Source organism: Symphalangus syndactylus, chromosome 22 (genome assembly GCF_028878055.3).
Source record: "Symphalangus syndactylus isolate Jambi chromosome 22, NHGRI_mSymSyn1-v2.1_pri, whole genome shotgun sequence".
Lineage (NCBI taxonomy): Eukaryota > Metazoa > Chordata > Mammalia > Primates > Hylobatidae > Symphalangus > Symphalangus syndactylus.
In genome coordinates this window covers 27,171,725-27,196,856 of record NC_072444.2, presented here as the reverse complement: position 1 = coordinate 27,196,856, position 25,132 = coordinate 27,171,725, and the positions used below count along the sequence as shown (strand labels likewise).

General features: G+C 50.4%; 1 protein-coding gene and 1 long non-coding RNA gene across 30 annotated transcripts in view; one reads left to right on the top strand and one right to left on the bottom strand.

The window, feature by feature from the left end:
• Positions 1 to 25,132, top strand: part of PIK3CD (phosphatidylinositol-4,5-bisphosphate 3-kinase catalytic subunit delta) — a 104,266-nt gene that overhangs the window by 49,605 nt on the left and 29,529 nt on the right. For 15 of the 29 annotated variants that reach the window (XM_063631943.1, XM_063631946.1, XM_063631952.1 and 12 more), the window contains one exon: positions 17,228 to 17,332. The exons of 7 other annotated variants lie outside the window; for them this stretch is intronic. The gene's annotated coding sequence lies outside the window, so the exon portion shown is untranslated. Of the gene's footprint in view, positions 1 to 13,421; positions 13,490 to 13,877; positions 14,062 to 15,291; positions 15,470 to 17,227; positions 17,333 to 25,132 lie in introns of those variants that run through there. 7 more of the 29 variants (XM_055261865.2, XM_063631941.1, XM_063631945.1 and 4 more) reach the window with 6 other exon arrangements.
• On the bottom strand, positions 5,292 to 13,348 carry LOC129472352 (uncharacterized). Its single transcript, XR_008653888.2, has 3 exons — positions 13,110 to 13,348; positions 6,501 to 6,924; positions 5,292 to 6,232 (listed from the first exon to the last, which is right to left on the bottom strand). It is a non-coding gene; the product is annotated as an uncharacterized lncRNA (long non-coding RNA).

The window sequence follows — 25,132 nt, the reverse complement described above, 5'->3', positions numbered from 1 at the left end:
GGAGGCCAAGGTGGGTAGATCACCTGAGGTCAGGAGTTCAAGACCAGTCTGACCAATATGGTGAAACCTCATCTCTACTAAAAATACAAAAATTAGCTGGGTGTGGTGATGGGTGTCTGTAATCTCAGCTATTCGGGAGGCTGAGACAGGAGAATTGGTTGAACCGGAGAGGCGGAGGCTGCAGTGAGCTAAGATCGTGCCACTGTACTCCAGCCTGGGTGACACAGCGAGACTCCGTCTCAAAAAAAAAAAAAAAAGAAAAAGAAAAAAGAAAAGAGAGAAAAATAAAATACTAAGCTAGCTGGACACCGTGGTTCATGCTTGTAATCCCAGCACTTTGGAAGGCTGAAGTGGGCAGATCGCTTGAACTCAGGAGTTTGAGACTAGCCTGGGCAACATGGCAAAACCCCATCTCTACAAAAAAATGCAAAAATTAGCCAGGCATGATGATGCACACCTGTAGTCCCAGCTACTCCAGAGGCTGAGATGGGAGGATCTCTGCTTGAGCCTGGGAGGCAGAGGTTGCAGTGAGAGGAGATTGCACCACTGCACTCCAGCCTGGGCGATGTAAAAAAAAAAAAGAGAGAAAGAAAGAAATACTAAGCTAATTAGCCTTATGACAACCCTGTTTGGTAAGTACTACTGTGATTCCCACTTTACTGATGGGGAAACTGAGGCACAGAAAGGGGAAGTAACTTACCTAAGTCTTACCCAGCCAGAAAGTGGCAGAGGCTGCTCCTAACCCTGCACCATGCTGCCTCCAAACGCGGGCTTGTTCCCAGGAAGAAGTGCTGGGCTGGGGGAGGGGAGTCCGGATCCCAGGGAGGAGGACTCAGGAGGCCTCTGGGAGTCAGGCGGCTATGCAGGAGGGGCTTCCTGGCTCTTTTTCACTTGTCCCCTCACCCCCACCCCCCGTCCCCACCTTCCCAGGACTTAGTTGGACTCCCAGGCAGAGTTCCTTGTTTGTTTTTGTTTTGTTTTTTCCTTTTCTTAGAGACAGGGTCTTGCTGTGTCACCCAGGCTGGAGTCCAGTGGTGTGATCATAGTTTACTGCAAGCTCAACCTCTTGGGCTCAAGCGATCCTTCTGCCTCAGCCTCCTGAGCAGTTAGGACTACTGTGTGCACCACCACACCAAGCTAATTTTTTTTTTTTTTGAGACGAAGTCTTGCTCTTGTCCCCCAGGCTGGAGTGCAATGGCGCAATCTCGGCCCACTGCAACCTCTACCTCCCAGGTTCAAGCGATTCTCCTGCCTCAGCCTCCCGAGTAGCTGGGATTACAGGCGCCCACCACCACGCCCGGCTAATTTTTGTATTTTAGTATACACGGGGTTTCACCATGTTGGCCAGGTTGGTCCCGACTCCTGACCTCGTGATCCACCCGCCTCGGCATCCCAAAGTGCTGGGATTACAGGCGTGAGCCACCGCACCCGGCCACACCAAGCTAATTTTTAGATTTTTTGTAGATATGAGGTCTTGCTAAGTTGCCCACGCTGGTCTCAAAGTCCTGAGCTCAAGTGATCCTCCCGCCTCAGCCCCCCATAGTGCATAAGCCACCGTGCCCAGCCTAGTTCCTTGCCCTTGAAGGTCCTTGTGTCTGATGGAGTTGGCGTCTTGGACTCTGATCCTCTACAACAAGAGTAGGCAGAAGGACACAGCTCTGGTGCCTGGCCCTTCCCCAGTTGGCCTGGGGTGGTGCCCATTCTCCCCAATGCCAGGGGCAAGCAAGGCCTGGCCTCTACAATCTCAATGGCCTCCTTGCCCAACCCCTAGGCCTCTTTTGGGAAGTTGACCTAGGTGTCCTTGAGCTGGCAGTTGATACCATCTGGCTCCAGTGCACTGGCCTGGGAGAGGCAGTGTGGTATGGTGGTAAAGAGCAGGCTCCAGAATAAACCCAAACCCACTTCCTTCCCCGTCACCTCCTTGAGTCCCACTTTCCTCATTCATAAAACTGAATGCCTGCCTTCGGGGCTTGTCACGATGTTCAATGAGAAAATGGACATCAGGTGCCTAGTCATGGGGGCTGGCCGCCGTAGCCCTGAAGATGAGCCTGATGAAAGATGAAGAGGCTGTGCTATGGGACAGAGTCTGAACCGATCCCAGAGGCTCCAGGGGCAGGAGTGGCCCAGAGACCTGCTCTGAGAATGGAAGCAGTGTCACGGGCCCCCTGCCAAGGAGAGAGTGTGACCAGGACAACGACTGGTGGAATGAGGTGTCCAGAGCCCTCTATGTCATCCCCAGGATTTCTTCCTCTTTGGCTCAGAGCTTACAGGGTTGTCTGTAGATCTCATGAGGATAGGTGGAGGAGGACCCCTAAGCTGACAGCCGGGTGGGGAAGGAGGGCCTGAGTGCTGAGTGCCTGGGCAGGTAGCCAGCTGCAGATCTGACCCCAGGAGAATGGGGCGAACTACCACATAGCTGACACTTGACAGGGGGACTGCCATGAGTGTGTGTGTGTTTTGGAAGGGAGGTTGTTTGTTTGTGATTAAGTTGAGGTCAGGACAGAAGAAGGGAAGTGGAATTTGTAGTTTTAAGAGATATTATGTGGCCATCTTAAGACTGCAGCAGCAGGCCAGGTGCGGTGGCTCACACCTGTAATCCCAGCAATTTGGGAGGCTGAGGCAGGCAGATCACTTGAGGTCAGGAGTTCAAGACCAGCCTGGCCAACATGGTGAAACCCCGTCTCTACTAAAATACAAAAATTAGCCGGGTGTGGTGGCGTATGTCTGCAGCCCTAGCTACTTGAGGGGATGAGGCAGGAGGATCGCTTGAACCAGGGTGGTCAAGGCTGCATTGAGCCAAGATCGTGCCACTGCATTCCAGCCTGAGTGACAAAGTGAGACCCTGTCTAAAGAAAAAAAAATTACAGCAGAGCCTGCATCTGGGAATTATAGGCCGTGATCTTACAGATCGTGCATGCGGATGTTTTAAATATATATGCCGTATGTTTTATAAATGTGTTTATTCATGCATACTGTACATTTTTAATTATGTGGAATCTACACAAGTTAGTTATTAAAAGTTTGTAAAATATAGATTTGCCAGAGTAAGAGAAAAAAGAATCTGGGCCGGGCGTGGTGGCTCACGCCTGTAATCCCAGCACTTTGAGAGATCCAAGGCAGGCAGATCACCTGAGGTCAGGAATTCGAGACCAGCCCAGCCAACATGGTGAAACCCTGTCTGTATTAAAAATACTAAATTAGGCCGGGCACGGTGGCTCACGCTTGTAATCCCAGCACTTTGGGAGGCCGAGGTGGGCGGATCACGAGGTCAGGAGATTGAGACCACGGTGAAACCCCGACTCTACTAAAAATACAAAAAATTAGCCAGGCGTGGTGGCGGGCATCTGTAGTCCCAGCTACTTGGAGAGGCTGAGGCAGGAGAGTGGCGTGAACCCGGGAGGCGGAGCTTGCAGTGAGCCGAGATTGCGCCACTGCACTCCAGTCTGGGCGACAGAGCAAGACTCCGTCTCAAAAAAAAAAATACTAAATTAGGCCGGGCGCGGTGGCTCACGCTTGTAATCCCAGCACTTTGGGAGGCCGAGGCGGGCGGATCACGAGGTCAGGAGATCGAGACCATGGTGAAACCCCGTCTCTACTAAAAATACAAAAAATTAGCCGGGCGTGGTGGCAGGCGCCTGTAGTCCCAGCTACTCGGAGAGGCTGAGGCAGGAGAATGGCATGAACCCGGGAGGCGGAGTTTGCAGTGAGCCGAGATTGTGCCACTGCACTCCAGCCTGGGTGACAGAGCAAGACTCCGTCTCAAAAAAAAAAAAAAAAAAAAAAAAAAAATACTAAATTAGCCACGTGTGGTGGTGCCTGCCTGTAATCCCAGCTGCTTGGGAGGCTGAGGCAGGAGAATCACTTGAGCCCGGGAGGCGGAGGTTGCAGTGAGCCGAGATCGTGCCATTGCAGTCTAGCCTGTGCAAGAAAAGCGAAACTCCATCTCAAAAAAAAAAAAAAAAAAAAAAAATCCGGCCGGGCACCGTGGCTTTCGCCTGTAATCCTAGTACTTTGGGAGGCCAAGGCAAGAGGATCAGTTGAGACCAACCTGGGCCATATAGGGAAACCTTGTGTCTACAAAAAAACAGCAACACAAAAATTACCCAGGCATGGTGGCACACGCCTCTAGTCCCAGCTGCTCAAGAGGCTGAGGCGGGAGGATCACTTGAGTCCAGGAGGTTGAGGCTGCCGTGAGCCTATTATGGCATTGGACTCCAGTCTGGGTGACAGAGCCAGACCCCGTCTCCAAAAAAGAAAAAGAAAAAAACTCCATCTTCCACCTACCCCCAAACCACATCACCCAGTGGTTCCTAACCTGTTTCAGATTTTAAATCCCTTTGAAAACCTGCAGAAAAGCATGGACTGTCTCCAGAAAGAGGCTCTTTCATCCGTAGACTCTGTTGGTGTGCAGGGAAGGACTGTGTAGGTCCAACCTCTAGCTTCTCTGTCGTATGAGATTCTGACTCTGAAACCAACCTCAAAGGGGCAAATCATTCTGACCCTGTGACACCTCTGTAAGAGACACTTGCCAGCAACCTATTCAAAGTCTGTCTTGAACCTGTTTCTATTTTCTTTCTTGACCACCTCTTAAAGAAGACATTGTACAAGTTTGCCTCTGCCATTTAAATCCTTTGTCCTAAATTTACAGCCCCTTTTTGGGGCTTTCAGCAAAGATCGACTTTCCCACGTCATTGGGTGACTCTCCACTGTAGCATTGGCTCATTTCTGGAAGAGGACCATCCTTTGAGGCATGTGTAAGGCCCCTTTTGTGGGAAGGGCCTTGGCTTAGGCACGTGGGAAAGCATGCCTGCGAGAGCTGGGTGTGAACCTTCTTTCCAGGTAGTCAGGAGAAACTTCTTTTTTTTTTTTTTTTCTTTTTTGAGATGGAGTCTTGCTCTGTCACCCAGGCTGGAGTGCAATGGCATGATCTTGGCTCACTGCAACCTCCACCTCCCAGGTTCAAGTGATTCTCCTGGCTCAGCCTCCTGAGTAGCTGGGATTACAGGCACGCACCACCACGCCTGGCTAATTTTTGTATTTTTAGTAGAGATGGGGTTTCACCGTGTTGGCCAGGCTGGTTTCGAACTCCTGACTTCAGGTGATCCGCCCACCTTGGCCTCCCAAAGTGCTGGGATTACAGGCGTGAGCCACCGTGCCCGGCCTGGGGGAAACTTCTGTAGAGGATGAGAAGTCAGGGATGTTGACTTCCCATGCTGGGCATCAGGTGCTTGAGACCAGTCAGGGTCTCCCTGTGAAATTAGCAAGAATTCACCCTTTGGCCAAGTAGGCTGAGTGCCCCACACCCACATCGCCTGTTCACCTCTCAGTATTCTCCCAGGCCTTGGTTAGCCGCCCTTAGCCCATGTCCTCTTTCCCAGGCATGAGGAAGGCCCCTGATGTCAGCATCACAGAGCTCTCCCAGCCCTGCAGGTGGCCAGCCTTCCTGGAGACCACTCCTGGTGCCATTCCTTGGGCACCAATGACTTTGCCTCTTCTCCTCCTCCTCTTCTTCTTCGTCATGTTTTAGCATAAGAAGCTTTATTGAGCTAGAATTCACATACCATACAATTCATTTAATGTGCACAATGCAATGGTTCTTTGTTGCTGTTGTTGTTATTGTTTTCGTTTTTATTTTCGAGATGGAGTTTCACTCTTGTCACACAGGCTGAAGTGCAGTGGCGTGATCTTGGCTCATTGCAATCTCTGCCTCCCGGGTTCAAGTGATCCTCCTGTTTCATCCTCCTGAGTAGCTGGGATTACAGGTGCCCACCACCACGCCGGGCTACTTTATGTATTTTTAGTAGAGATGGGGTTTCACCATGTTGGCCAGCCTGGTCTCGAACTCCTAACCTCAGGTGATCCACCCACATTGGCCTCCCAAAGTGCTGGGATTACAGGCATGAGCCACCATGCCGGGCCTAATGGTTTTTATTTTTAAATTTTTTGTAGAGATGGAGTCTTGCTATGTTGCCTAGGCTGGTCTCAAACTCCTGATGTCAAGTGATCCTCCCACCTCGGCCTCCCAAAGTGCTAGGATTACAGGTGTTTAGTCACCAAACCCCGCCTCAGTGGTTTTTAGTATATTCACAGTTATGCAACCATCGGCATCATAAATTTTAAGCTGTGCATGGTGGCTCATGTCTGTAATCCAAGCACTTTGGGAGGCTGAGGCTGAACTCACTTGAGCCTAGAAGTTAAAGACCAGCCTGGGCAATATAGCAAGACCCTGTCTCTGTTAAAAAAAAAAATTAGAACATTTTCATCACTCCAGAAAGAGATTTCACACCATTAGCAGTTACTCTCTACTTTTCTCCAATCTCTTAGCCTCTGGCAACCACTAATCTGCTTTCTGTCTCTATGGATTTGCCTGTTCTGGACATTTCATATAAATGGGATGATACACTATGTGGTCTTTTGGGGTTGAGTTCGCACCTTAGCATATTGCCTTTAGAAACCTGTCTGCCTCATACCATTACAGAGGAGCTACTGTTTGTACTGACCATTTAGTCCATCACAGGTATTGATGGAGCCTCTGAGCATGGAACAGTGCTGGCCCCACAGCAGGAACACGGCAGCCATGGGTGGCGTATTAGTTGCTGATTGCTGTGTAACAAATCACGCCAACACTTGGCAGACTGAACAGCAAGCATTTATGATTCCATAGTTTCTGTCAATCAGGAATTGAGGAGCCGCTTCGCTGGGTGGTTCCAGTCCAGGGTCTCATGAGGCTACCGTTGAGCTTTCAGTGGGGGCTGCAGGCGTCTGGGGCTGGAGGTACCTGCCACAGTGTGGTTGGCAGGCTCAGTGACCGGCTGGCTGTTGGCCAGATATCTCAGTTCCTTTTCATGTGGGCTTCTTCGTAGGGTGGCTTGAGTGTCCCTTATAGCATGGCCACTGGCTTACCCAGAGCAAGAGATGAGTGTGCTGGAGAGAGAGAGAGAGAGAGAGAGAGAGAAGAGGGGAGGGGGTGCATGAACCCAAGACTGAAGCCCCAGTGATGTTTCATCACCTAATATTTTCATTAATTAATTAATTAATTTTAGAGATAGGGTCTCTGTTGCCCAGGCTGAGGTGCAGTGGCACAATCATAGCTCACTGCAGCCTCCAGCTCCTGGGCTCAAGCAACCCTCCAGCCTCAGCCTCTCAAGCAGCTGGGACTACAGGTATGCATCACCATGCTTGGCTGCTGCTGCTGCTTTTTTTTTTTTTTTTTTTTTTTTTTTTTTTTTTTGAGACGGAGTCTCACTCTGTCACCCAGACTGGAGTGCAGGGGTGCAATCTCGGCTCACTGCAACCTCCCCTTCCCGGGTTCATGCGATTCTCCTGCCTCAGCCTCCTAAGTAGCTGGGACTACAGGCGTGCACCACCACACCTGGCTATTTTTTGTATCTTTAGTAGAGATGGTTTCACCATGTTAGCCAGGCTGGCTTGAACTCCTGACCTCAGGCAATCTGCTCACCTCGGCCTCCCAAATTGCTGGGATTACAGGCATGAGCTACCGCACCTGGCCTGGATTCTTTTATAATCTAATGTTGAAGGTGTTATCCCATCACTGTGCCATATTCTTTAGGTCACATTGACTGTGAATGTGGGTGGGGGCTACACAACGGTGTGAATCTCAGGACTGAAGTAACTGAATGTAGTTTCATACGGAGAATGATCCAGCTTGTTCTGGAAGGGACTGCAGTCTGCCCGGGACTTAGCTTTGGAGGAGAATGAGCCAGCTTGTTCTGGAGGGGATTTCAGTCTGCCCAGGACTTAGCTTTGGACCAGCTATGAGTTCTCTGTGATGAAATCTCAGCTTTTCCCAACTGCAGCTTCAACCTCCTGGGTTCAAGCGATCCTGTTGCCTCAGCCTCCTGAGTAGCTGGGACTACCACCACGCCTGGCTAATTTTTGTATTTTTTGTAGAAATAGGGCTTTGCTGTGTTGGCCAGGCTGGTCTCCAACTCCTGAGCTCAAGCGATCTGCCTGCCTTGGCCTACCAAAGTGCTGGGATTACAGACATGCGCCACCACACCTAGCCGAGGCTAAGTTTTTATTTTTTATTTTATTATTATTACTTGAGACAGAGTTTCGCTCTTGTTGCCCAGGCTGGAGTGCAGTGGCACCATCTTGGCTCACCGCAACCTCTGCCTCCGGGGTTCTCCTGTCTCAGCCTCCTGAGTAGCTGGGATTACAGGTATGCCACTATGCCTGGCTAATTTTTGGTATTTTTAGGAGAGACGAGGTTTCACCATGTTGGCCAGGCTGGTCTCAAACTTCTGACCTCAGGTGATCTGCCCACCTCGGCCTCCCAAAGTGCTGGGATTACAGGCGTGAGCCACCACGTCTGGCCTGGGTATTTATTTATTTATTTCGAGACGGAGTCTTGCTGTCTCACTCTGTCGTCCAGGTTGGAGTGCAGTGGCACAATCTCAGCTCACTGCCATCTCCGCCTCCTGGGTTCAAGCAATTTTCCTGCCTCAGCTTCCCGAGTAGCTGGGATTACAGGTGCACACCACCACACCCGGCTAATATTTGTATTTTTAGTAGAGACAGGGTTTCACCATGTTGGCCAGGCTGGTCTCGAACTCCTGACCTCAGGTGATCCACCCTCCTTGGCCTCCCAAAGTGCTGTGATTACAGTCATGAGCCACCACTGGGGTTTTAAATGTGTAACAATGTATGTCCATTTTAGTGGGAACTGACCTTGTCCCTCAGGGACACTCTCATGGGCCACCTAGGAGAGGAGATGTCTCTGCTGACTTCTGTTAGATGGTGTAACCCATCACAGGGGTGACCCAGTGCCATGGTGGGACGTGTCAAACACTTTCCCCACTGGGATTGGGCCCTGGACCTTTTTTTTTTTTTTTTTGGCTGGGTCTCACTAAGATGGCACCACTGCACGCCAGCCCGGGTGACAAAGGGAGACATTGTCTCAAAAAAAAAAAAAAACAGAAAACAAAAACAGTCCAGGTGCGGTGACTCACACCTGTAATCCCAGCACTTTGGGAGGCCGAGGCGGGCGGATCACGAGGTCAGGAGATTGAGACCATCCTGGCCAACATGGTGAAACCCCGTCTCTACTAAAAATACAAAAAATTAGCCGGGCGTGGTGGCAGGCACCTGTAGTCCCAGTTACTCAGGAGGCTGAGGCAAGAGAATGGCATGAACCGGGGAGGCAGAGCTTGGAGTGAGCTGAGATCGCGCCACTGCACTCCAGCCTGGGCGACAGAGCGAGACTGTCTCAAAAAAAAATAATAATAATAAAATAAATAAACAACAACAAAAAAAACGAGCCTTGTGCCTTATAGCAGTGGGACGACTTGGTGTTAGAAGCAGTTTTAGGTGGTGGTTCCAGGTGGGTTCTGATTCCTGCTCTGTCACTTCCTGCACAGCTTCGGCCTCAGTTTCCTCATGAAGATGACTATTGTAACTATTTAGTGGGGTTGTTTTGAGGATTTTATGAGATCTTCAGAGTTCTAGGGATCTCGTGCTACATAACAACCTGCCCCAAGCTCAGTGGTGTGAAGCAACACTGTGATGCTCACGGCCCCAGGGGCCAGGAATTCAGACAGAGCTCAGCAGGATTGCCTGGCTCTGCTCCCATGATATCTGGAGTCAGCTGGGAAGACTCTCAAGGGGTTGGTAACAACTTGAACAGGTGGGGTCTGGAATCATCTGGAAGTTTCTTCACTCATGTCTGGTACCTGGGTGGGATGACTCAAAGGTTGGGCTCAGGTGGGACTGTCAACTTGAGTGCCTTCACATGGTTTCTCCTTCTGGCTTGCTTGGGCTGTGTCACCGTGTGGCAGCGTCAGGGTAGTCAGACCTCTAACTTAATGCTCAGAATTCCAAGAGCCAGCATTCTACACCAAGGAGGAAGCGGCATGGCTTCTTATGGCCTCACCTCTCAAGTCACTTAGCATCTCTGCTGCCATACTCTCTTGGCAGTGACAAGCCCACTCAGATTTAAGAGGAAGGGACACAGAGGCCATCTCTCAATGGGAGGAGTCCCTGCAACCACGAGCCACACATACTTTTTGGCTGATACTTGCAAGAATGAGCAATGCAGGCCGGGCACAGTGGCTCACATCTGTAATCCCAGCACTTTGGGAGGCCAAGGAGGGTGGATCACCTGGGGTCAGGAGTTCGAGACCAGCCTGGCCAACATGATGAAACCCCGTCTGTACCGAAAATACAAAAATTAGCCAGGCATGGTGGCAGGCACCTGTAATCCCAGCTACTTGGGAGGCTGAAACAGGAGAATCGCTTGAACCCAAGAGGCCGAGGTTGCAGTGAGCTGAGATGGTGCCACTGTACTCTAGCCTGGGCGACAGACACTCCATCTCAAAAAAAAAAAAAAAAAAAAAGAAAGAGCAATGCAGTCAAGTCAGGTGTGATGGCTCACGTCTGTAATCCCAACACTTTGTGAGGCCAAGGCAGGCAGATCCCTTCAGCCTAGGAGTTTGAGACCAGCCTGGACAACATAGCAAGACCTCATCGCTACAAAAATTAAAAATTAGTTGGGCATGGTGGCACACACCTCAGCTACTCGGGAGGCTGAGGTGGGAGGATCACCTGAGTCCACAAGGTCAAGCACCTGTGATCGCGCCATTGCACTCCAGCCTGGGCCACAGTGTGAGACCCTGTCTCAAAAAAAAAAAAAAAAAAAAAAGAAAGAAAAAACAAAAAAAGAATGAGCAATGCAAACCCAAGGTTCTTTTTTTTTTTTTTGTCTCTCTCTGCTTATATCCCCAACCCCTCAACTCCTGCCCCAGGTCACAAACTCAGGAAGCCTCAATTAAGACAGACTTTTAGTCTAAGCTTGGAGAATTGAGGAAGGAAAGAAGGAAGTGCCAGATGCTAATTAACTTTGCTTTTTAACTACAGATGAGACGCTTTTTGAGTTACCCGGGGGTGAGAGTCTCAAAGATAAATGAAAATACGTAAGGATGGCAGGAGAGCAGCAGGGGCCTCTTATAATTAGGTCTCTCATTCTTGTGCTTTGAGAATAAAAATATCAAGGGTGGAATATGTGAGTAAATATGGAAACTCCTTTGAGGATTTTTTTGGAGCCCTCCTGTTTATTCTAATAGAATTAAAAACAAACATGTAACTGGTTTTTTTGTTTGTTTTTGTTGTCTTTAGTTGCTTTTTTTTGGTTATACTTAATTTTTTTTATTTTTTATTTTTTGAGACGGAGTCTCGCTCTGTTGCCCAGGCTGGAGTGCACTGGCTCGATCTGGGCTCACTGAAACCTCCGCCTCCCAGGTTCAAACGATTCTCGTGCCTCAGCCTTCTGAGTAGCTGGGATCACAGGCATGCACCACCACACCTGGCTAATTCTTGTATGTTTAGTAGAGACGGGGTTTCACCATGTTGGCCAGGCCAGTCTTGAACTCCTGACCTCAGGTGATCTGCCCCCCTCAGCCTTCCAAAGTGCTGGGATTACAGGCATGAGCCACTGCGCCCAGCGGTTATACTTAAACATTTTTTAAAGAGATGAGTATCTCACTGTGTTGTCCAGGCTCGAGTGCCGTGACTATTCACAGGTGCTATCAATAGTGCACTGCAGCCTCAAACTCAAGCGATCCTCCTGCCTCAGCCTGTGAGTAGCTGCAACTACAGGTGCCCTCAGTGGTGCCTGGCTTTGCATCTGATTTTTTTCTGACTTTAGCCTTCCTGGTCTTGTCCCCCTTCAACAGTGGTGTCTTATCTGACCACACCTAGAAATGCTGAATGCCAATTTGAGTTAGAAAGAGAATAGCAGAATTGCAGCTAGGTTGGAGGCTGGGATATTGGTGAGCATTTGGGAGAAGCTGAGATTTCATCACAGCAAAAGTGTGATGAACTCACATATCACAAAGTGTCAGGAGAGGAAGAAGCGACTGATGCAGCAAATACTCTTCCGTCTTCTAGGGCTCCTTGAAGGGAACAAGGGCTCCAATGAGTGGGAGCAGAGGCTCATTTGGTTTCCTGCCTTGTGTTTTGGGATTTAACAAGAGGATTGGCCCTTTTAGTAGCAAGTAGAGGAGCAGGAATCTGATTTCTTGGCTCCATCATAGCTCACTGCAGACTTCTGGGCCAAGCAATTCTTTTCCCTCGGCCTCCTAACTAGCTAGGACTACAGGCAAATGCCACCAGGCCAGGCTAATTTGTTTATTTTTTTTTAGTAGAGACGAGGTCTCGCTGTTTTGCCCAGGTTGTTCTTAAACTCCTGGCCTTAAATGATCCTCCCACCTTGGCCTCCCAAAGTGCTGAGATTACAGGCGTGAGCCACCATGCCCGCCTTAATTTACTCTGATTTTTCTTTTCTTTTTAAAATAGAGACGGGGGTCTCACTATGTGGCCCAGGCTGGTCTTGAACTCCTGGGCTCAAGTGATCCTCCTGCCCTGGCCTCCCAAAGTGCTGGGACTACAGGCATGAGCCACTGTTCCAGGTCTACTCTGATATTTAACAGTGGTAAAATTCATTTATCCACTAAATGACTTTATTTATACTCTCACTTAATGTCAGAAAGGACAGAAGGTACCTGAGCTGTGAACAAAGAATCAGAGACTGGTTTTTCCTCCATCTCTGCCACTAACTAGTTGTGCGACCTGAGGCAAGTCACTTAGTCTCCTTGTGTCTGTTATCCATGTGTGAGAGCCAATACTTAATATGAGTGCCAGGCACTGTTCTAGAGATTTTCCATGTGTCTGTATTCACTCTTTTAATTCTCCTCTAAACAATTTATTAAGGTCTCTATCTTTTTAGAATTTGTCAGGGAAGTTCCAGTTCATCGTGGCAATACAGGAAAGTGACTTTTGGGGGCTTTTGCCATTTGAAAGAATCTTGGATTTTTCTCTGGGCTCCAGAGACACCCGTGCCTGACACCCCCAATTTGAACCCCCAGCGGATCATTGGGTTCCATTGCTGATGGGGACCTTGTGTTTGAGCTTGACTTTCCCTCCATCCATGCTGGAGATAAACGGAGGTCTTCGCGCAGGGGGACGATTGCAGGACGGGGCCGCTAGGGAGGAGGGCTCCCACACGTGGGGAATGGGGGTGGAGGAACTGCTGAAGCTCGTCTGCCCTTTGGAAAATCTCTTCGGCGTCCTAGCCCCGGGATCATTGTACTTACCAGGTTGGGGGCTCTGCACCCAGAACTCCTCCCAGCCTCTGTCTGCCCGTCCAAGGTCCGGCGTGACTTCCGGTGGCTGATTTCTCATCTTGGGGAAATCCCCGCCCTGGGGGGTCCGGGGTGGCCTGCAGGGGGCCTGACTCACCCGTCGGCTGAGTCAGGGGGTCCCAGCTGCCCTCGGATGTCTGCTGCACCGCTCCCCTCCCGCAGGCAGGGGACGGGAGGAGGGAGAGAGAGATGGGAGGGCGTGGGGGCGGGGCCGGGGGCGGTCTCCAGCCCCCGGCCCGGGCTCCGCCCTCTCCCGGGATCTGCAAAAGCACAGCCGGGGTGCGGGCGGATGAGTGCCCACCTGGTGCAAGGTGTGAAGAGCGAGAGCGCGTGTATGAGCACGAGCGTCTGTGGTCTCTGTGTGTCCGTTTACATGATTGCGCCTGTGTCTGTTCATCTGCATGCAAGCTTGTCTTTTTGAGTGAATGTCTGTGTGTGACTTCTAGGGACGGCCAGGGAAGAGGGGTGTCCCCTCCCACCCTGGCCCCCCTCTCTTCTCTCTCCTCCTTGGGGTGCTCTGGGCATCCGGGACCCCTGGCAGGGCTGCCGGGTGCTGGGAGGACCCAGAGGCCGCCGAAGGCGGAGGGAAGCGTCAGGCCTGGCTGCGCGCGCCCTGCTGGGGAGCTCCGAGTCCCGGCCGCCTGGTCCTTTCATTCTGGGCTTCTTCGAGATTCTCGGGAGCTTCCAGCCGGCAGTGTTTTCTCCTTGCCGTCTTCGCAGGCACGAGGAAGGCTCCTGGAGCTCATCTGCCTGGGATGGGCGGGCCCTGCCTTGACCTCACGTGCAGCAATTAGGACCACCAAGGAGTGTTCTTCAAACCACCTTCTCTCACCCCGCGGGACACGCCAGGGCTGATTCTGGTGCTCGCACCCCGCTTCCTCCTCTGCGTTCCCCTGTGGCAAAGGTTTGTCTTGGGCTGTGGACCCGAAAGAGTATTCTAAGGGGAGATGGGCCCTTGCAGAGCAAGAGGGGTATGGGTTCAGCACCAAACCAAACTGGTGCCAGCGCTAGCTCGGCCCAAGAGGCTGTGTAGACTGTGTTTGTGTGAGTGCGTGAGGGTAAGAGTCCCTGCCCGCCTAGCTTCCGCTTCCCCACTTACAACCAAGGGAGAACAACATCTACCTTACAGTGTCGATGCCTGGATAAAAACTGGAGCGCCTGGCCGAGCACTTTGGGAGGCTGACGCGGTAGGATGGCTTGAGCCCAGGAGTTCGAGACCAGCGTAGGCAACATAGTTAGACCCCCTGCCTCTACAAAAACTTTAAAAAAATTAGCTGGGTGAGGTGGTGCGCACTTGTGGTCCCAGCTACACCGGAGGCTGGGGTGAGAGGATCGATTGAGCCAGAGAGGTAGAGGCTACAGTGAGCTATGATCGCACCACTGCACCCCAGCCAGGGCAACAGAGCAAGACCCTGTCTCAAAAACAAAAACACTGGAGCGCCCAGAGTTTTTTTAAGCGCGGGACAAGGATTGTCTCGGTGTTGTTACTGCACGCACACCGCCCGTTGTAATGGATAGATGCATTAGTGAAAGTCCTAGGTACACTCATTTATTTTCTAAACCTCACATATAAGGAAACCCCCGATGGAAAGGCCCATCAGCTGGGGAACAGCCAGCAGGCTGGATTTGAGCCCAGAGCCCGGGCTGGCCAATTACTCGAGTGAGCCTGGCTCCGGCTCTGTGACCTGGGTCCAGTACCCCGCCCTTTCTGCGGATGCTTTGCAAAGCGGGGAGCGGAAAGCAGTTTGGTGGACGACCAGCCCTCCCTTGCTTTGCAGGTGGCGCTTTCTATTTATTAGTTGTAAGGCGAAACCTAGGCCAGAGCCAGCGTGCGCGCGCCGTCGGGGTCCCGCGGCTGCTCTGGGGCTCAGGGCGCGAACCCCAAGGGCCCCGCCTAGCAGCGTCCTGGGCCTCCGGGCGAGAACAGCGGGGGTCGGGGAGGATTTGCAGCGTCCACTCCGCTCTCCGCCGCCCGTGTGAGCTCGGGCGCTTCTCCCGGCTGGGGGTGTGAGAATTTGCCGACGGTGCCCGCGCCGCGGCCCGCCCCGGCCCCGCCCCAGCCCCGAGGACGCCCCGCCCCCAGCCGGCGCCCCGCCCCGCCTGCCCGTAGTCCCAGCCCCGCCCCGGGCCGCGCCCCTCCGCCGAGCCCCGCTCGCCTGCACCTCGCGCGGCGGGCCTGCCCTCCGGCCCCCGCCGGCCCCGCGCCGCTGCCCGGAGGCTGGCGTCTTCCCGTCACTCCGGGACCCGCCCGCTGTGTCCCCTGGGCAACTGTCTCCAGGGAGATCGGGCCCCGCCCCCGGCACCGACACCCGGTACGGAGCCCACCTGTGCGGGCGTCTGCAGGGTCCCCGTGCCCCGCCCCCAGCCCCTCCGGGCGTCCCACCCAGCCCAGCCCCGGGCTTTGTCCGCCTGGGGCGGGGTGGGCAAGGTCGGTGGAGGCAGGGTCGATCGGGGGTCCGGGGCCGTGGGGGCTGGGGGGGCCGAGGCAGGGGGTTGCGCTCGCGGTGGGATTCTCAGCTATGGGCCGCGCGACGCTCTCCTCTCCTAATCTGGTTGCTTCCTTTTGTGCCCCCCGGGGGTCGGGAATCCCAGGTTTCTCGGCTGCCGCCCTTGATGGGATCCGTGGGGCCTCCAGCGGGCTTCGCACGAGGACGCGCCTGTTCGGGGCAGGCTGTTTACTTGTCGGGCACCCAGCAGTGGCTGTGCGCGTCCTCCCCTCCCCCTGCCCCCGATTCGGGACTGAGCCTCCTGCGCTCTGTCCCTCCCGAGCTGTGCCCTTGAGCCCAAGGGGGCTAGAGGGTGGCAGACCCAGATCCTGAGGTCCTGCGGCTTCCTTCCCGGGGGAGCGCCTTCTCCCTGGCCGCCCTCTTGTGGATTTTGTCCTGGCTCCTTATTTCCTGACCCGAATTCCTGAGGATGAATTCTCTCCTTCTCTTCCTTCTCGGTTCCCTCTGCTTTTGGCTTTGTCTTTCCTGTTTTGAAAGGGCTTTCCTTATGATCCTGTCTCATTTCCCTGTGCCAGAGCTACTATAATTTGTCGTGGTAACGGGTATTGGCCAGTCACTTAACTGGTCAGCAATGGAAGGGATTTCTTCCTTAGCCTTTGGTGCTGACCTCCTGTTTCTCTGGTGGCAGTGCCTTGCGAGTGCTTGCCACTGTCCCCTGAATTTTGAGGGAAGGGAGCACCCGAGCCCGCATGCCTGGGCTCCCGCAGCAAGGTCCCTGGAGCATCTTTGCAGGGATGGAGGCCGCACAGAGGACTCCAGCTTGGTCCTTGGGAAATGTGTTCCTGCAACACATGCCTTTTCCAGCGGGTTCCTAGGGCTCTGCTGTTTGACTCGTGGAGAAGCCGGTGGTTTTGGTTTTGTGCTAAATCTAAGCCCACCTAGTGGGCTCTGGGCTGAAGTCTCCCAGCTGTGGAGGTAGCTATGCCCAGGGTCTGGGGTTGGGAGAAGGGGTTGGGTCTTTAGACTGGGCTGCAGCTCTAGTGTCTTTTTTCCCTCTTTGGGGTTCTGTTATTTCCTGGAGCGGCTGAGGTGGGGGAAGAAGCACCACAGATGCAAGGAGTGGGCGGCCCCTCCCCTCACACTCTTCCTTTTTATCTCCAGCCCAATAGGGCATGGATTTTCCTTTAGACCTGGGCCTTGAAAACAGATCCACATGGGGAATAAAGATTTCAAGTTCACCAGCCTGCTTTTTGCGTCCATCGAATGGAACTCGAACCCAGGCTTGGCTCAGATCAATTACTTTGCTTTCAAAAAACCAAACAAAACCAACAAACAGCTCTAAAAACGATCTGAGTCATCTGAGTGCACATTCCTGCTCCAGGCACTGGAAATGCTCCTGTGGTTGGTTTCAGTACCACCAAAGGGAGCTGGGGGTGGCATTGACGCAGATGGCAAGAAAGGCCGATCAAGTGGAATGTGATTGGTTTGCAAAAAGGAGAGACCTAGATGAAGCAGTTGATTTTGAGCTAATGTCCTGTAAGAGAATGCACAGGTTTCTGAAATTCTCTCTTGTTAAAATAGTTTTCTTTCTTTCTTTCTTTCTTTCTTTTTTTTCCCCAACAGATAAGGAGTCAGGCCAGGGCGGGATGACACTCATTGATTCTAAAGCATCTTTAATCTGCCAGGCGGAGGGGGCTTTGCTGGTCTTTCTTGGACTATTCCAGAGAGGTAGGTTGGGGGAACCGGCCAAGTGTGTGGGGGAAGGGAAAGGAGATGTTATTTTGTAGATAGGTTAAGAATGTGAACAAACCCATCCTCCCCGACTCTCCAGCCAAAGGAAGACTTCTCTGTAGGACTAGCACGCCCAAAGGAAGAGAGTGACCCAAATTGGTGCTAGGAGCGAATGAACGGGGAAGTGAACTAGACCTCAGCCATTCCCAGGAGAGAGATGCTGCTGCCTGGGAAAAGAAGGAATGGCTTTGCTTTGAGGAGTCCTGGAGCCCATTACTAAGCTGCAGCATTTGGTATTTGACTCACTCTGGCCACGGTAGCGTTGGACTGGCCTAACTGGGGAGACAAATATTAAAAGTTTTCTGGAGGAAATGGATTGAATTTTTATAATTCAGTATTGCTTCTCAAGGAGTCCCTAGGTGGGGCCGTTCTGTGTCTCCAGGGAGCTGGCAGTCACTGTCTCAGTAAGAGGATGCTCTTTGGAGTTTCTAGGACATTAGCTTAGAAGATGAATGCAGTCCTTTCGTGGTGCAAATGAGCACACTGAGGCCAGAGACCGACACTGGCTGGACGTTGGCTATGCACACCCATCTGGGGGCCTGGAATAGTTGGGTCTGGCTTGGGAGCTCCATGACTGCGAAACCTCTCAGTCCCTTTGCAAGCTCTCTGGGTGCATAACGTATTCTGTGTGTACCCAGAATTCCACTGGAGCTGCTACTGTCATTTCAGGATGGAAAGGGGCAGGGGTTAGAGTGCGGTGGCGTCCTTAAAGGCTTTTTCCCCAACCTCAGCCTCATTTTCTCTAGATCTTCATTGGTACTTTCCAAACTTGTTTGATGATTGCGGATCTCTTTTTAAAAATCAAAATATAGGCCAGGTGCCGTGGCTCATGCCTGTAATCCCAGCACTTTGGGAGGCCAAGGTGGGCGAATCACGAGGTCAGGAGTTCAAGACCAGCCTGGCCAACCAACATGGTGAAACCCTGTCTCTACTAAAAATACAAAAAATTAGCTGGGTGTAGTGGTAGGTGCGTGTAATCCCAGCTACTCAGGAGGCTGAGGCAGGAGACTCACTTGAACCCGGGAGGCAGAAGTTGCAGTGAGCCGAGATCGAACCACTGCACTTCAGCCTGGGTGACAGAGTAAGACGCCGTCTCAAAAAAAAAAAACCAAAATATAAAGCAGAATTTTAACATATAAACCAGATCAAAACAGAGAGCCACTGTAAGAGAAACTAGCCCAGAACTCCTTCTGCTCAGCCCCCTGTCCCACTCCCACCTACCTCTGAAGCCTGGGGTGCTTCTTTAGAACCCCAGCGCTCCCCTGCACATAAGCAAAAGCCATAGATCATGTAGACCCCTGTTGGAGGGTTAGAATTTCTTCTGCACATCTATTTATACTGACTTGATCTTTGTCTCAGAAATGCCTTTTAATAATATTTTTAATCCTCATGCTTTTTTATTTATAAAAATATGAAATTAATGTCAAGTTGGGAAAATACCAAAAAAATACAAGCATACTCGTCTATAATCTTACCGCCACCGCACCCTGCACCAGAGAAAACCACTGTTTCCTCGTTGGAGTATCCTCCCCCAAACCCCTCAGAGAGAATTCTGTCTGTATCTTTTATTTATTATTTATTTATTTACTTAATTTTTTGAGATGGAGTCTTGCTCTGTCACCCAAGCTGGAGTGCAGTAATGCAATCTCGGCTCACTGCCACCTCCGCCTCCCGGGTTCAAGTGATTCTTCTGCCTCAGCCTCCCAAGTAGCTGGGACTACAGGTGTGCGCTACCATGCCCAGCTAATTTTTGTGTTTTTTTTTTTTTTTAGTAGAGACATGGTTTTGCCATGTTGGCCAGGCTGGTCTCGAACTCCTGACCTCAAGGGATCCACCTGCCTCAGCCTCCCAAAGTGCTGGGATTACAGGCGTCAGCCTCCGCACCCTGACCTGTGTCTGTACCTTTTAAAACTTGATTTTTATTTATTAGTAAGTATTATTATAGACTTTGACATAAACATAACAATCGAACATATATATGTATTTCTCTGCTCTGTTTCAAAATCCCACTAAAATGAAAGTAAAGGAATAAGAAAAAATGTACATTCTTAAAAAAAAAAACTAGAAAAGTAAACGGTTGAGGAGGGTGGTATGAACAAAACCTTTGCAGAACAGGAAACCGATAGGCGAGAGGGAAGCTGAGTGGAGAATGTTGAATGTCTTGGGCTATGGGGGAAGCAGGTGGAAAAGGCAAAGGAATGGGGGCTCTGGGGATGGAGTGCTTCGAAAGGTGGTGTGTGCAGGGTGGGCTGGAAGCAGGAAGATTACTTGAAAGAGCATGGTAGGGTGACAGACCACCCACCCAGGCCACATAGCCAGATGGTTCCCTTCCCCACCCCAGCAGGTGGCAGGTTTCCGGCAGGCAGTGTTTCAGAGAGGTTGGCCCAGCCCAGGGCAGGAGAGGCACTGCATGGAGAACGGAAGGGTGAAGTGAGTTTGTGTCCCGAGCAGTGAGACCATCTCCTGGGTGGCTCCTCGAACACCATAGCTTCCATACAGCCTCTGGGCAGGCCCTTGGAGAACTTGTGTCTGAGCAAACTGATCTCATGAGAAAAATAACTGTCACATATTGACATTGAGGGGGACCTTGTTGAAAAGCCAGCTTGTTGCTAGGCATGGTGGCTCACACCTATAATCCTAGTGCTTTGGGAGGCCGAGGTGGGAGGATCACTTGAGGCCGGAGTTTGAGACCAGCCTGGCCAACATGGCGAAACCCCATCTCTACTAAAAATATAAAAACTATCTGGGTGTGGTGGTGCATGCCTGTAATCCCAGCTACTTAGGAGGCTGAGGCAGGAGAATCGCTTGAACCTGGGAGGCGGAGGTTGCAGTGAGCCAAGATCGCGCCACTGCACTCCAGCGTGGGTGACAGAGTGAGACTCTGTCTCAAAAAATAAAAGCCAGCTTATTGCTTTGTCACTTCACACTGAAGCCTACAGAGCAACTAGCCCTACCTGTGTACAAGCAGGGTTAGTGCCTTTCCCTTAGATTTGAATGGGCAGCCAAGGGCCATCCCACATAACATGAGATTTACAGGCTAGACGTGGTGGCTCATGCCTGTAATCCCAGCACTTTGGGAGGCTGAGGCAGGAGGATCGCTTAAGCCCAAGAGTTTGAGACCATCCTGGGCAACGTAGGGAAATCCTCTCTCTACATAAAATAAAAAAACTAGCCAGGTATGGTGGCACATGCTTGTGGTCCCAGCTACTTGGGAGGCTGAGGTGGGAGGGTTGCTTGAGCCTGAGAGGTTGAGGCTGCAGTGAGCCATGATCACACCACTGCACTCCAGCCTGGGTGACAGAGTGAGACCCTGTCTCAAAAAAAAAAAAAAAAAAAAAAAAAAAAAGGAGAGACTTCTAGCATGAAAGACAGAGACCCAAATGAACAGAAAAAAAAATTGAGAAGTCACAAATATGGTTGTATGGGAAAAAAAGCCACATTCATAAAATAAGCTGTTAGGTATTAAGATAGCAGAAGTAAAAATAGCAGAAGTAAAAATTTCAACAGAAGAGTTGGAAGAGTGAAAAACAAATTTCCAGAAAGTAGAACACAAAGACTTAAGAGATGGAAAATAGGAAAGAAAATATAGAAAAATTTGACTTCAGTCCAGGAGACCCAGCATGCACCACATAGGAGCTCAGGAAAAAAAGGCAAGAGAAACAGAAGAAGGAAAAGTATGTAGGAAACAATTCTAGAACTGAAGGCATTTCTACTCTTAAACAGTCTCGAAGTAGTACCCAATACCATGAATAATAAAAGGCCCACACTATAGGACATCATCATGAACTTTCAAACTCCAGAGATAGACAGAAGTTACTAAATGTCATCAGAGAAAAAAAGGCCACACACAGATCAGAGAATGAGATGGCTTTGGACTTTTCAAAAGCAACAGTAGAAACTACAAGACAGGCCGGGCGCAGTAGCTCACACCTGTAATCCCAGCACTTTGGGAGGCTGAAGTGGGCGGATCACTAGGTCAGGAGTTCAAGACCAGCCTGGCCAACATGGTGAAACCCCATCTCTACTAAAAATACAAAAATTAGCTGGGCGTGGTGGCGGGCGCCTGTCATCCCAGCTACTCAGGAGGCTGAGGCAGCAGAATCGCTTGAACCCAGGAGGAGGAGGCTGCAGTGAGCCGAGATTGTGCCACTGCACTCTCCAGTCTGGGTGACAGAGCGAGACTCAGTCTCAAAAAAAAAAAAAAAAAAAAAAAAACTACAAGAAAATGGGTCAGTGCTTTTAAATTTCTGAGAATTAATTAATTCTGAGGGAAATTAATTCTGTAATTGTCATTCAAATGAAAAGTACATTAAAGACTTTTTTTTTTTTTGGAGATAAGCTGTTTCTCTGTTACCCAGATTGGAGTGCAGCGGTGCAATCACGGCTCACTGCAGCCTCGACCTCCTAGCCTCAAGCAATTCTCCTGCCTCAGCCCCCCGAGTAGCTGGGACTACAGGTGTACGCCACCATGCCCAGCTAATTTTTATCCTTTTTGTAGAGATCGGGTTTTGCCATGTTGCCCAGGCTGGTGTCAAATTTCTGGGCTCAAGCAATCCACCCACCGTGGCCTCCCAAAGTGCTTAGATTATAGGCGTGAGCCATGGCGCCTGGCCCACAAACTCATTTTCTAAGGTAAGAAGTGAAAATTTGACAGTAGGGTGGCTCACACCTGTAATCTCAACACTTCAGAGCCCAAGGCAGGAGGATGACTTGAGCCCAGGAGTTCAGAAACAGCCTGGGCAACATAGTGAGACCCCATCTCTACAAGAAATAATAATAATAAAATTTAAAAAACTTAAAAGAATAAAATTGGCTAGGTATGGTGGCCCACACCTGTAATCCTAGCACTTTGGGAAGCTGAAGCAGGAGAATTTCTTGAGCCCAGGAGTTTGAGACCAGTCTGGGCAACATAGTGAGACCCCATCTCTACAAGAAATAAAAAGTTAGCTGGCATGGTGGCATGTGCCTGTAGTCAGAGCTACTCGGGAGGCTGAGGCAGGAGGATTGCCTGAGCTAGGGAGGTTGAGGATTTCACCACTGTACTCAGCCTGGGTGAGACCCTGTCTCAAAAAAAAAAAAAAAAAAAAAAAAAAAAAAAAAAAAAAAACAAGTTAAAAGTTGAAAACCAAGAAATATTACCATAAAACTGTTATCTAGAAATATCAAAGTCAGGCATGGTGGCTCATGCCTTGTAATCACAGCACTTTGGGAAGTCAAGGCAGGAGGATCGCCTGAGCCCAGGAGTTTGCGACCAGCCTGGGCAATGTACTGAGACCTTGTCTCTATAAAAAAATTTAAAAATTAGCCAAGTGTGGTGCTGCATGCCTGTAGTCCCAGTTACTCAGGAGGCAGAGGTTGCAGTGAGCCATAATTGTGACACTGCACTCCAGCCTAGGCAACAGAGTGAGATCCTGTCTCAAAAAAAAAAAAAAAAAAAAATATTGTAGGCTGAGCACAGTGGCTCATCCCTGCAATCCTAGCACTTTGGGAGGCTGATGTGGGGGGATCACTTGAGCCCAGGAGTTCAAGACCAGCCTGGACAACATAGCAAGACCTTGTCTCTATTTTCATAAAAAAATTTTTAAAATTTTAGCCTGAGATAAAAAACACAAAAAAAATTTAAATACAAAATGGAAATATAGAGAGAAATACTTAAGCAACTGAAATTTATTGGGTGTGGTATATATGTGGAAGTGGAGGTCAGAGGACTGCTACTTTGTACTGTAAGAGTTTTAGTTTTAATTAAAAAATCATGTACTTGTGGCCAGGCACAGTGGCTCACGCCTGTAATCCCAGGACTTTGGGAGGCCAACGTGAGAAAATTGCTTGAGCCCAGGAGTTTGAGACCAGCCTGGGCAATGTAGTGAGAACCCACCTCAAGACAACAAAATTGTATTTTATTATTATTTTTTAACCAAAAAATTTTTAAATTAGCTGGGCGTGTGGTGTGCACCTGTAGTCCCAGCTACTGGGGAGGCTGAGGTGAGAGGATCACTTGAGCTCAGGAGTTCAATGCTGCAGTGAGTCATGGTCACGCCACTGCACTGTAGCATGGGCAACAAGGTGAGACCCTGTCTCTAAGACAAAAAAAAAGTGCTGAGCATGGTGGCTCACGCCTGTAATCCTAGCACTTTGGGAGACTGAGGCGGGTGGAGCACTTGAGGTCAGGAGTTCGAGATCAGCCTGAGCAACATGGCAAAACTCTGTCTCTATAAAAAATGCAAAGGAGTATCTGGGTGTGGTGGTGTGCACCTGTAGTCCCAGCTATTTGGGGAGCTGTGATGAGAGCAGGGCTTGAGCCTGGGACACGGAGGTTGCAGCGAGCCAAGATTGCACCACTGCACTCCAGCCTGGGAAACACAGCCAGACTTTGTCTCAAGAGAGAAGAAGAAAAAAGAAATAAAACCATGTACTTGTATAACTTTCCTAGAAATTAAAATAATAAAGTTATTATGACATCCATATTCATTCATAACATTTCATTTTTTCTACGCTTTTTTTTGTTTTTTTGAGATAGAGTTTCGCTCTTGTTGCCCAGGCTGGTGTGCAATGGCACGATCTTGGCTCACTGTAACCTCCGCCTCCCAGGTTCAAGTGATTCTCCTGCCTCACCTTCCCAAGTAGCTGGGATTATAGGCATGCGCCACCACGCCCAACTAATTTTGTGTTTTTAGTAGAGACGGGGTTTCACCACATTGGTCAGGCTGGTCTCGAACTCCCAACCTCAAGTGATCCACCTGCCTCAGCCTCCCAAAGTGCTGGGATTACAGGCGTGAGCCACCATGGCTGGCCTTTCTATGCTTTCTAAAATGCTTTATCAACAAGCATATGTCACAATGATAAATGTCTGTGCACTTAATGTGTGGAATATTTGCAGTGTTGTGTAGTGTGCCCAGGTGTCATTTTGATGATTGCATTCAGTTTCATTGAGTTAATGCATCATTTAGCCATTTCCTTATCACTTTCACGAACAATACCACATTGAATATCTTTGTGTATATAGCCTTTTTGACTTTTTTTTTTTTTTTTTTTTTTTGAGACGGAGTTTTGCTCTTGTTGCCCAGGCTGGAGTGCAATGGCACGATCTCGGCTCACCACAACCTCCGCCTCCCGGGTTCAAGTGATTCTCCTGCCTCAGCCCCCCGAGAAGCTGGGATTACAGGCACGCACCGCCACGCCCGGCTAATTTTGTATTTTTAGTAGAAATGAGGTTTCTCCATGTTAGTCAGGCTGGTCTCGAACTCCCAACCTCAGGTGATCCGCCCACCTCGGCCTCCCAAAGTGCTGGGATTACAGGCGTGAGCCACTGCGCCCGGCGCCTTTTTGACTTTTGAATTGCTTCTTTAGGATAATTCCCAAATTCCCAAAGTTACCAGGTCTGAGACCATGGATGTTTCTTTCTCTTGATTTTGATGTGTAGTATCTGAGGCCTCCACCTGGGTGCAGGCCTGTGGCCTCCTTGGTGGGCTGTGAACTAGGATGATGATGAGATGGTGGGGATAGCATTTTTTTTCAGGGTAGTTGGCTTATTTTTTCTGATGGCAGCAGTAGAGGTCAGAAATCTTTGTTGTGGAGGTCAGGTATGGTGGCTCATGCTCGTGATCCCAACACTTTCAGAGGCCGGCGGGGGAGGATTACTTGAGCCTGGGAGTTTGAGACCAGCCTGGGCAACATAGGGAGGCCCCACCCCTACAAAATAAATAAATAAATAAACAGAGCTCTGCACAGTGATGCATG